This window comes from Callionymus lyra, chromosome 6 (genome assembly GCF_982586985.1).
Source record: "Callionymus lyra chromosome 6, fCalLyr1.hap1.1, whole genome shotgun sequence".
In the NCBI taxonomy this organism is placed as follows: Eukaryota; Metazoa; Chordata; class Actinopteri; order Syngnathiformes; family Callionymidae; genus Callionymus; species Callionymus lyra.
The window spans coordinates 21568977-21582462 of NC_141823.1; positions in this window are offsets into that span (position 1 = coordinate 21568977).

The window sequence follows — 13486 nt, forward strand, 5'->3', positions numbered from 1 at the left end:
TTCTAAAAACATCAACTGACAACTTATTTTACCAGATGTTTGAATCCACAGCTGCGTACAATAAGTGCATTTAACCATCATAGGGATTTGAACCAGAGATCTAGAAGAAGTAGTTTAATATAAACCATCCCAAATCTATTAAATGTGTCATATTTCAGCTTTTATTGTGATGGCCCGTTTTTTTTTTTTTTTTGTGTTCAATATCTCTAATGACAGTTAAATTATTTCATCAACCAATCTGATGTTTAGAGTTGGTGTTCCCTTTCTTCATTCAGATTTTAGACTCTTTGTAACTTGTTTATTTAAAACTTTTAATGAACTGGGATTCAGGATTTTTTTTTTTCTCCTGTTGTTGATTTCAAATAACATTATATTTATTTTAACTCAGTTCACCTTATCTTCTAGCTTTAGGATCTAGTCATCACAACACATTCCCCTCGCTGGGACTAGTTTAGAAAATGGTTTCAGGTACTCAGGAAATCAGATTCCTCCCTGAGGAAGGACATCTATCGCCTCCAAGTTCAGAGTGATACCTTCTCTTCAAACATCTTCTACACACAAACACGCACTCATCAGCCGAAGGGAGCCATGTGACAGGGGCGCTCCTGTGAGTGACAGCTCAGTGTGACGGAGGGCTTGAAGGAGGTAGAAGACGAAAGTGAGGAGTGGGTGTAAATTTCCAGAGAGGTGTGCTGGGGCAGCTCGGGTCGAATGTGGCGGCGCTGGGGAGGAATTTCTATTAAATTCATCTCCCCCTGAAATTGTTTCCAGCCCTCGGCCATCGCATCGCTCTCAGATCACAAACTCTGTCTCAGTGTTTTCTCTTCCTCTTATTCTCCTTGATCCCCCAATCACACACACACACACACATACACACACACACACTTTCCTTTAGATACACCGTCCCTGGAGTCTGCTCTTATACAAACAGTCCAGCGGAGGAATGGCTTGGCCCTGTGTGTGTGTGTGTATGTGTGTGTGTGTGTGTGTGTGTGTGTGTGTGTGTGTGTGTGTGTGTGTGTGTGTGTGTGTGCGTGTGTGTGTGTGTGTGTGTGTGTGTGCATGCGTGTAAATGTAGTCTTGTTCTTGAACCATCATGAAAGGTCGAACCTCTAAAACGCAGCACTTGGAATAATTTAGGTGCAACTGCAAATATGTCTCATGATTTCATGCATGCTTGGCAGGCATAATCAATCTCTTTGAAGTGGTGGCCTGGCTCATTTGGAACCCAAATAAATGGCCAATTTCACTGAGTTGTTTGACATCAGGTTAACCAATTGTGGAAAATAAAGCCATGATTTGGGGTTTTTGTGTTGCTCAAACATCCAAGGTATTTAAAAACCTTGCAGACTTCCATTTCGTATTTTGATGGAGAAACTGAAAACAACTTTTTCAAGGAAAATAAACATTAGAAATCTGCATTTCCTTCACAACAGAACTTCTTGAATCAATAGAATATGTGGTTTGTAAGAAATATATCTGTTGGTTTTTCAAATGGGCATATCCTTTGTGACTGTATAAAGCTATGACTAATATTAGCTAATATTTATGTCAATCTTCATTCTTCTTCTTTTTCTTTTACACCACACCTCTTAACCTCACTTGCTGTCTTCCTTTTCTTCCTTTTTATGGCTTCATTTAAAACATGAATCATCTGAAAATGTCTCTCCTCCACATGTGTTAAAAACTAAGACAGAGAAAAAAAGTGTTTGGTCTTTCTTTACCACACCTTGTGAAACCACGTCAACACGTCGATTCCCGGCCGAGTTCAAATGTTGCTGTCACTGAAGAAAAACACAACAAAGGAGAAAATCTCAACGTAAACATATAAAACGACGAGAGGTGTTCAGCAGTTAAATTGTGCACGTGTGTCGTCACCTCATTAAAATGTATTCCATCAACGCTATTATGGTGTTGGTGAAAGTCATTAGTCCAGATTATAAGGCAGAAGCTTGTGGCAGCTCGTGCACATGAAGATGAATGTCTAGATGATATTTGCAAACTCCAGTGTATCCAGTAGAGTTTTGCGACAAAGACAGCATTGTCTGCAGTAATTCCCCCTTCAGACCCTGTTTCCAAAACGTTGTGGGATCATGGCAGAAGTAACACCGCAGCATGTACATTACATTTTATTTTTCTTAAAGGCGGCAAATGCTATTTTTTTCTGTGGCTATGGCGTGTTTCCACCGAGCGGTCCCGGTACATTTGTCTCAAGTAGTTAACCATATAAGGGCAGTTTGACCCAGACATAGTCTTGGTTCGCTTCACTGGGGAGTCTACTGTATACGTAACACGGTTACCTTTGACACATCCATGGACAGGAGTGAGTGAACCGCAGTCATTGTCGTTAGCAAGAGCCGCCACAGTATGAAGTAAACCCTGAGGTCAAACCGAGGAGGTCGACCATTATTTGCGATCAACAAAACCGTGTCATGCATTGAAATAATAAGCCAAAACACAACATGAATTATAAAAAAAATACTTTACTATTGTTGAAACAATGACAGTTGTGTCACCTACTTGTGCGCAGCCGTCACCTTAGAAGGCTACTGTCCTTAGCAAGGACACTAGATTAGCTTGTAAAAATGGGACCCTTTATTACACAGCCAGAGACTAACCAGAGACTTGTACTGTTCAGTAGAAACTTGCCATTTGTCCCCCTTGCCATAAACCCCCGAAAGCTGCCCCTACCACCTTGTCAACCCTTGTTACCTCTGCAACACGAGGCATGCTTCAGACACATTTATTTCGGGGCTTCCGGGTCACTTTGACCCAGTGAGAGTTAAGGTTGTTGAACTGGTACAACTCTCCACACATGCAGTGAACAGTACTATTTGTAAGAAAGTGAGCAAAGTGTCTGAGAAAACTTGTCTTTTGCATAAATACAGCAAAGTTTATCTCAGTAGAACGATGCCAGATTATCTTAGCTAGACCACAATCTTCGAAAAAAATCGAACAATGTCACGTGTACCACTAAAAAAAAGAACATGGTGGAAAGTATCATCATCATTTTTACCTGGACTGTAATTATTCACACATGGTCTGATCCAGATCCAAACACATCAAAGCATTTATCTCACATTTTTAGGCGAGTGTGTCATGAAATCAGGATAAACTATGCAGTCACAATCAAACAAGTTAAACATTACAAGGCCATTTAATCTGCCAATACAATAGTAGAATGTAGGTCTTCTAGGATTTCCCATCCCAGGTCATTGTTCTTTGTTCCACTTGTAAGTGATTTGATGGTCGGTTGACTTTGAACAGCATGAATAAGACCTTTTCCTGCTATTCTGTCCAAAAGGCAACGCTTGTATTGAGAAGGTCTAAAGGGAGATAATTCCTATTCACACACCTGGAAATCTAAAGATGAAGACACAGAGTAACTCGGGGCGACATCAATGGATGACAGGGGGGCCCAGCTCTAGGGCTGGAGGTCAATCATGACCAAATGTCGTGTGTCACTGTAGCACTCACGGGTTTTGTTGTGTCTAGAAGAGTTTCATGTGACCCAGACCATGTCATTGTTTTGTTGACTTCACAGACCCCTGTTCGACGGGGAAGTCAAATAGAATTTCTGAGGTTTTAAGTCTTTTCTCCTATTTGCTTTTATGGATATAACTTAATGGATTAAGACGTAAAAGAGCAAAAGTTCAGTTTGCTTAATACTTTCCATAAATATTTTTTACAATCGAACTTTAAAAGTAACTAGCTTGGTTTTGGCAGGACATTTAGAAACTCTTTTCATAGGCAGCAAACAACATATTTTAATGTAGTGACTGGTGCCCAGTTGAAGATGTCCTCCAAAAAGACTCTTAAAAACGTCCATATACCTCCATGGTGCTTGTCTGTAATGTCCATCTTGTATTGAAGCCTACATGAGAAGAATTGTCCCTGAAAAAAAAAAAAAGTCTTACAGATATTGGAAAATTTGGTGACATAAACAGAAAGTAAAATCGCGAGGGCTTCCAGTTTAGACAGTAGTCTTTGCTGTGGAAGCACTGGCGATATTAAAATGAACAAACATTTTTGTCTATAACTCTAAAAAGGAACGGATTACTCTGAAAGTAATCCCAACCCTTAGTCCACATGAGGGTGAGGATGAGGTGAGTGAATTTTGGGTTTAACATAAATTATGGTGGTATAAATGTTCCTTAAAGTTGTTTGACGGAGAAAACAACAGAAGACTCACGTTTCGTTTTTGGAAGTTCTACACTGTGATTAAGGGAAACAAAAAGATACTTTTCTATCCAAATATTGACTTATTTTATAAATAAAAAGTTAAAATGTTGCTCTTGATGGATCTACTGACCCCTTCAAGAAACATCTTAAGATGTTTTTATTTGTTCAGGCTTTTCCTTGATTTTCTGGAACTCCTGTTGTGTTATCAGTTTTATCTTGATCTTTATAGTATATTCTTTATTGAATATTGTTTTGATTGTTTAAGCGCTTTGTGACCCTGGTCTGGAAAAGCGCTATATAAATAAAAATTACTTACTTACTTTAATTGTGGCTCGCAGAATCATTTCTGTATTTACATACAAAAACTGGTAGTAAATGGAATAGTGTTAAGATAAAAAAAAAAAATGTTTCCATATAGGGGTAAAAACAAGCAGTTGGAGTTTGAGAAAATAAACTAAATAATACACTTTTTTTTGGTGGAACTGTTACTGGAAAAAAAGCCAAATTGGACTCAAGGACATCAATTTTGGTCGAGACAAGTAGACACCAAAGAAGTTTGAAGGAGAGGAAGAAGCAGATAAAGGAGTTCGTCCGAAAAATGTTCAATTAAAGCCACATGTGTTTGCCGGAGGTGAGGACACACCGCACACATGTGAGAAACAAATGCCATAAATTGTTCCCACCGTGGTGCCACACACTTGTCTTCAGAATTTATTCTGCTGCTAAGTTCAAGCTGTTTCTAAAACTTTTCATGTGCCATCCTCGACAAATGGACGGTCTTTCCATGGTCATCTTCAGTTCAGCTCAGTTTATTTAGGACAATACTTTTGGCACGGTTGGCAAAGTGAGAAGCTCTTAAGCTTAATCTATATCCTCAAAAAAAAAGCCAGGTGGTTCTTGGACCTGGATGTCAAGGACATAAAGGAGAAGTCGTTCCATGAAATATGGTCGATGTTAGATTTTTAATCAAATATTTCTGCCTCTGAAATCCAGCGATGACGATTTTTGAAAATGTGAAGTTAATTTAGTATGACTCACATTTTGTCAACCTCCGAGCGTGAACCTTGAGATGGAGGAATGTGGATCTCCCAAAGGAATTGAGTAGAAACACTCCAAAAAAAGTGAGTGAGGGGAAAGATGAGAGGTAGCGGGGGGGAAGGGGGAGGTGGAGGGGGGCGAGACGGCCACGCTATGGGAAAGTGTTTTGGGGAAACCAAATTAAGGGGAAGAAAGGCCGGACACAAAGGCCTTTGAAAGAGGCAGACAGTTCCCTTGACGTGCGCCTTAAAAGAGATGCTGCCGCTGATGCCAAGAACCGGGGAAAGGATATAAGAGAGGCAGAGAGAGGAAGGAGCGAGACTGAGGAGAGATCAAGGGCAAGATGCACTAAAGGAGGGCAAATAAAAGTGAGCGCAAAGGAAGATAAAACTCTAAGGAATGAGACGAGCGGAAAAAGGTGGTTACATTCACGATAGAAGTAATTGAATAATGGCTCCAGTGCAAGAGACCAATTCAGGCGAACATTCATTGGTCCGGAGTGTTGTGGAAACACTTTCCTTGCAGAGTGATAGTGATGCTGCATGTCTGGTAATCTTGCCGTTTCCTCTGCAGAAATAAAAGCACTACAGAGAAGTAGAATTAACGAAAACGTCCTCCTTGATGACAATGATCACACAATGTAACAAAAATCTTGAAGAATACTGTCAGAATTTTCTACAAGAGTTTAAAAATCCTCAATTTTGTCAAGTAAAATACAACTTTATGTTTGATGAGTCAGTGTGTTCTGTGCTCCATGGCACTGAAAAGTGTTGGCCAATGGTTCGAGTCTGAGCTTCCTAAACCCGAGGTGTCAAACTCAACGAACCAAAACATAAAAGGATTAACTTTTATTGAATTTAGCGCAACAGACCATGTTAAATCTGGAATACAAATTCGATTTAAGCTCTTGACCTTAACTTCTTTAACGTGTGCTTTTCACTCAGATCATTTGTTTGGTTGCAGGCACTGAGGCGAACGGGCCGTGAGTCAGGCACGCCTGGTAAAAATAGTAAAAAGAACTTTTCTTTCCAGTTTGAATTTTCTATTATCTGCTGAATGGGGTTTTTATTAAACACACATGACAGTGCATCGTCATCGATATTTTCACTGCTGTAGATGAGGAGTTTGGACATGTTTACTTGCCGTTTTCTGACACATTTTTCTTATTTCGGATGGGGAAACATCTTTTATGTAAACGGTCTCATAATATTTTGAAAAATAAAGCCAACAAACTGACATGATCAGTCGCTATGAAAATATGTAAACAGCTAACATCGACATTTTGTGGTGATGCCTCTGTCAACACCGGCATCAACAGTGCGAGAGAGACATGCTTCTTGTCATGCACATCCACTCTTTCATGCGGCCTCTCTCTCGTCTTTTAGTTCCAGTCTCTGACTTGCCTTCCTCCTTACATCGAAGGGTTCCCCCATGAGAATGGACTCTCGGCTGCCCCCCCCCCCCCATTCTCGCACGCAGACAAACACACCCACACATACTATTCCTTCCTTGAGCTGCGTCTGACTTTGAAATCAATTTCAGAGCCAGCCCACTGCCACCCTTCTCTTGCACCATAACTAAAACAATTTCTCTGCCAAACAAATTTCCTCCTCCTTTAACTGAGTTCCCTGTCGTGAATGCATCAGTTATAGTCGGCGCCACTCTCCCTTTGTTATGATGGTGTAACCGGCACATGTCTCTAACTTAAAAGAAATGCTGTATGAATTCCAAATACATTTGTTTCACTGCTTCTAGGTTGGCAGCTTTGTTGTTGCAGTTTCTCTTCTTACGCAACCAATCCGGGGCAATTCTTGGAGGTTTTAGGACTAGACTAAACGAGAACTATGTTTATTTTTAGAGCTTTGGACATTTTAATGTTGCAACAGACCATCTGTAATACTTTTAATCTGCATTCGTTTGGGATTTATTTTGGCGGGTTGGAACTGGTGTGTTGCATTTTGTTAGCATAATAAAAAGAATAGAAAAAAAAATTGGGACTTTGGATGGCGATTTTAAAAGGCGAAGGTAAAATGCCACCAAAACCAGAAATAGCAAAGTTTATGCGATAAAGGTGAATACTTGCCTTGGTCTTCTAGGATAATGAAGTTGAAAACGAAACATTTTTATATCCCACATGTCTATAAAGAAAATAAATGCTGTCTGAACTGTGTTTGCAGTTTCACCTTTTAAAAAAAACAATCTGGGCCATTTCTTGGATATTTCCGTACTGATATAAAACACACCGAAGATACCAGCTTGTTATACAGAGTAACCTAGAGCTTGATTTAAACTCAGACTAGGGATGGGTATCTTTAAAGTATTGTTTGATTTCGTACTTTATAAACAGTGCAAGTGGTTATTTATATACAATATAGTCCAAAAGTTTGGAAAGTTTTTGCAATATCTGATCTTATTTCCTTAACCAACACAGGGAATAAAACGATTACATATGGGTTTTTTTAGGCCTTTGGGTCATTTTGACCCTGAGATAACACAAGGGTTAAAGTAATGATGGCCTCTCATTTCTCTTGACTTAATTATAAGGTTGTCCAATAGTATCGTCCTGATTTGTGCACAACCAACTAATGGTCAACCCCATTAATAAGGCAAAACAATTCCACCAAGTAACCCTGATAAGACACACCTGTGAAGTAAAAACATGTCAGGTGACTTTATTTTGAAGGTCATCAAAAGAATGCGAAATGTCTGCATGGAAGTCATCAGAGAAAAGGGGGTAGCTACTTTGAAGAAAATACAATAAAATCTAGGGACTATACTGTATTATGAATGCTTCAAATGGTGCACATGTGCAGGCGTTTGCCAAACTAAATAACCTGTATTTTAGATTTTTTTGAGTGAATACTTGACAAAGTAGAGGACTTCAGGGAACATGAAACAACTTTAAATCCAAAAATTGCTTTAAAGTGACAAAAAAAAACTGGGTTGAAAGAGGAATGGCCGGGCAGAGGTGCGGCGGCTCGGCTTTTATCATCATGATTCCCGTCATCAACGCGCACAACTCTTCCCTAATCCGCACTGAAAGGGTTTTCATCATCTGGGGAGATCGGGGCAGATTGAGGATTGAGGGGAATCTACAGATATATGGGGCTTTCCTACTCTCTCTCCCCAGCGGCAGTGCACATGGTCCGGCATCAGCCCGGCCCACCAAGGCCCTCTTTGTGCCAGTTATCACTAAGTGGTGAGTGATGGCACCACGGCCTCCTGCTCCCCCGAGAGGGAACTGGGATCGAGGGAGAGGATGGGGGGAGGAGGCGAGGAGGAGAAGGTTCAGGACGGGAGTCGACTGGAATGTTCCCAGAAAAGACAAGCACATAAGAGAGAGCTAAAGAAAGAAAAGGAGATTGTTTGAAGGAGTGTATCATCACAGGTGCATCGCAGGAGGAATTTGCTTCGCAGCGATGACTCAATAGTGAAGGAAGCATCAATGAAGCCTCTACAAAAGCTTCCAACCGTGTGGAAATGATCGGGTTTTCACTCATTATCTTCATCTCATAACCCGGTTTTATTTGACGAGCCGCGGTTTAACAAGCTGATCTCATCGCAGCTCCGACCAGGCTCGCCTCGTCCTTCCTGCCATGATTTCATGCCTTGACTCAATTAAACGCCGGCCTGCACTCAATGATGGAGAAATGTCCGGCTGATGAGCAAGTGGCAGAAAACGTGCACATCGTCTTGGGAACTTCCTGGATTTTGTGAGGTGTCAAAGGTCAGTTAATCCTCCTGCCACAGCTCATCTCACTCCTTCCCTTTTTGCAGCCTTCTCCCACGCTCCCAGCATCTCCGACACACCTGTGTCCTTAGTCACACCCAGGTCCACTTCCCCCTCATATATGTGTGTCTTTCTCTCTTGCACACAGCAAACATTCCTGGCCTCTCCAGCTGCCTATGCACCTGGGCTGCCTGCTGTCATCGGCCTGCTAACTGGCATACATCTGGCTGTGTCACTATCACCTGGATCATCTGCTCATGAAAGACACGGAGAGAAGTGGCTGAAAAGTGAAAAAAGTTAGATGGATGGACGGGGAGATGAATGAATAAAATGAAGGAGAGAATGTTACCGAATTAGTTGTATTTGAAAGAGACAAAAATAAAATCATAGTATTCCAGCCAATAGAATGTCAGAACATGATCCGGGAAAGCACACGCAGTAACATATTTCAATCTTCCATGTTTTTATGGCAACTAGATTCGGACGAAAAAATAGTGTGGAACACGATCTGGGAAATCAGTGATTATTTCTCTCATGTGTGTTGCATTCAAAATACACAACTTTATTTATACAACCGGTGACACAGCGTCTCTTCGAGTCTCGAAGCATCGATTTTATGAAAGAAAAGAGGAAAATTATTTGTAAATAAAATGTACACAGACTCCTAATTTTCCCATTTATCTTTCATAAAGTCGATGTTTTGAGACTCAATGACACAATAGATTCTCAGCTATATAAATAAAATTATGTTTTTATGTTCTTTAAATTTACTCTAAAACATCAGGACATTTTCTACACGTGTAAAATAAATTGAAAAACATGACACAATTATTTAGCCTGTGTTAAACTGAATTGGCACGACAAACATTTTCTACTACAATCATAGAAAAAGACAAAAAACTGCGGAGCTCACGTCATGTTTTCCTCTAAACTTAAACGAACATGCTGGCCAACAAAAACTAATCCCGGGAAATATTTATCTTGATTTAACCAGTAGAATTTATAGACACGATATATTATTTTACTCTTTATCTTTCATAAAATCGATGCTTTGATACTCCAAAAGACGCTGTGTCACCAGCTATATAAATAAAGTTGTGTATTTTGAATGCAACGCGCAAATGTATTGCTGATTTACCAGATCGTGTTCCACGCTATATTGTTGTCCCAATCTAGTTGCCGTAAAAACATGAAGGATAGAAATATGTCACTGCACTTATGTCCCCGGATTGTGTACTGACATTAAGCAAAGGCGATCCGTACGTTCGACCAAATTAAATGCATTTTCATGTCTAGGCTTTGCAGAAGTTCCATCGTCCCTTAGCGATTTGGAGTAGAGCTACTGCTTCTGTGCATGAGCTGAAATTTATAAACCTCTATATATTTTGTCTGGTGTGTATTTTTCATTTATTTCTCTTGGTATTTTATGAAGAAGAATATTTCTAATAATGTTAAGTATACTAACTGCAGGAAATAGAATAGAAAGCAGCAGAAACAACAATAAATCAGAATTGGAATGAGGACCTTTCGACACAACTCAAGTTGCTACATTAAAATGAAAATATATTTTTGTCTATAACTAAAAGAAGGAACAGATTACTTGTATATTACTAGTATACTTTTGTTGGTTTCGTCCTGATATCCATCATTGGAAATTTCGAAAATTATAAAAATCTAACCTTGAGAAAAGTAGAGCATGATAGAGTAACAATAGACAATGTTTATTCTTATTCTAATATGTAATTGAAGGAAAACCTTTTTTTATTGATGACCTTAGAATCTGATCAATATGTTGATGCTGCTCAGGGTGGGGACAGCAATGTTGCCTGATTTCTTTTAGTATAAACTCAAGTAAATCCAGCCCTTCACGCAGCCCTCAAGACAGCAGATATATCTGCACATATATGTAAGTGATCTGCGTTATGAGGTGGAGTTTGTGGTGAAGGTGGTGAATTCATGTATTTTGAGAAAAAACACAGGGATGATTTACACTATCACACTCCGTTTCGATGCCAGTCAATAAGTGGAAGCAGCCAAACTTTAGGTTGTGTTTCAAATTCCAGCTCTTTATGAGTTTTCCACCCCTGTTTAAAATAATGATTCTGATTGAGAAGAAGGAATGTATGAAGTCCATTGGAAGAAAAAAAAAAAAAAGAAAGTCCAGAAAAGTGTTTTGGTTACTCTCAAAACTAATGACTGAACCTACAGCACTTTAAAAGAAAATTATTTAGAAGGTCAAGATCTGTGGTGCAAGAAGAAACAGACTTTCAGAGACCCCCTGTATGTGCAGCTGTAATTACAACGAGGAAGTGGCGTAGATTAATGTGAGCCACCCGGCTCGGCCGTTACATCCCATGACTCTGAATGAAAGCAGAAATGAGCCTTAATATATTTTAATGTGTGTGTGGGAGCGTGTGTGTGTCTGTTTGTGAGAAAGTTTCACGCTACAGTGTGTGGCAAAGGAAGGCATATGGGCTGGTGTGTCGGTGCTGCCTGTGAAGCAACATCAAAAGGTGGCTTTTATACCCCTTGCACACCCCGTTGCCACCCCTCGCTATAAATCTCAACCCAAAAAGGAGTCATTTATAAGACGACGAGAGCTAATTTACAGGCCCCTGGAAAATGGGAGTTGACCAGAGGTGTAAGAGGGGAGATGGAAAAGCGAGGAAAGACAAAGAGTTGATGGTCAAGTCAATTTCATCCACTCAAGATTTCGACGCTTGTGTTTTTTTAACACTGTTTTCCAGACCTGCAATCCAGTCTGGGATTGTGTGTGAGAGTCTTATTAAAGTAGAGGAGTTTCTCTAACAGCCTATTTTATAGTCCGCTCAAAGGCACATAGGAAATACACGAGTAGACGCAAATAAAAAACTTGATATGATTAAGATAACAGGCTGGTACTTGGACGAAATCCAGTTGGAGTTCAGCAACCAAAAAAATGCTGTTTTCATTTTTTTTTTTTTGTTCCAACCAAGGCTGGTGAGTGAAATCGATACAAAATTATGGAATTTCCAGAAAATAACTTAGATCTTAGGGTTAGGGTTAGGGTTAGGGTTAGTGATAGGGTTAGGGTTAGGGTTAGGGTTAGAGTTAGGGTTAGGGTTAGGGTTAGGGTTAGGGTTAGGGTTAGGGTTAGAGCTAGGGTTAGGGTTAGGGTTAGAGCTAGGGTTAGGGTTAGGGTTAGGGTTAGGGTTAGGGTTAGGGTTAGGGTTAGGGTTAGGGTTAGAGTTAGGGTTAGGGTTAGGGTTAGGGTTAGGGTTAGGGTTAGGGTTAGGGTTAGAGCTAGGGTTAGGGTTAGGGTTAGGGTTAGGGTTATAAGGGTAATAGGGTTAAGGGAATATAATTACTTTTTCTTCACCTCTGTTCTTGTACTTTAATGTTGCGTTCATTAACCTTGCATGTATTTTAAATAGAGAATACTTATTTAGCGCCCCAAAATTATTTAGAAACTCACCTCCATCCGGTAAAGTTCTCCGCATCATTCAACAAAAATAAAATAAGTGTAAAGTCGAATACATTTTTTGCGAAAAAAAAACTGCAGGTAATTATAATCCAATTATTGGTGAATTTGTGGCATATTTAAGATTGTATTCGCCGACATGCTAACGACGAATAGCAGAGCAATTCTTAGTTGAAGTAGGTTTCTGGTGAGAGAGAAGTCTGGCCTCCCTAAGTGGTGGAAGATGGATCACAAATAAGTGCGTTCACTAAAATCCTATTTTTAAAAGGACACGTACTTCGGTAATATTAAATCATTACATGGATATACAGAGAGACTGTGTAGAGCAATAACACGATACATTTTGGGTACATCACCTCTTAAGTGTTGAGCTTCATTATAATAAATATTAGGAAACTGTGGCGGGGTGTAAAATCCATCATGTGTCTCGTGGCTCTTGACTCCGACATGCTCGATGTGTCTGGATTGAAACATGCTCTTGTTCTTTCACCTCCTGGCAGATTGTGAAACGCAACTCAAGCTCCACATATGGAAATGTAACTTGGCCGTCATTTCTCTGACTCACTCCGTCAAGTGCACATCTCCGCATTGATGTTTTCTTTTACTACGTCTTTAATGAGATCTACTTTGCTCACCCCACACACACACACACACACACAACATAGTAATACTTCCTCTCTCGTCTGCCCAACAATGAGTCAGCTACCTACACACCGTCTGGAAACCGCTTCTCCGCAAAGAACCGTTCGCTCATCTTCCCCCCTCTCCCTCCATCTCTTCTTTTTACTCATTGAGTTTAATAGTGTGTAATAGTTACCAAGTATCATTAAGGGCCAAACCTCTGCGGCTTCTCGCGGCGCTGAAGGCGAGCCAAATGTTTGTTGTCAGCGTTTTATTGGCTTCCAGGGAGGAGGGTTGTTGTTGTTCAGTGTAATCTTGGCACGACAATAACAGGTTTCAAATAAAAGCAGCTGCTTTCTTAAGGTAGTGAAACTGCTTTTCACCCTCCCCTCTTTACGCAAGTGGAGTGGGCAGTAGAGAGTGAGCTACCTGTGGAGCACACTGTGTGAACACTG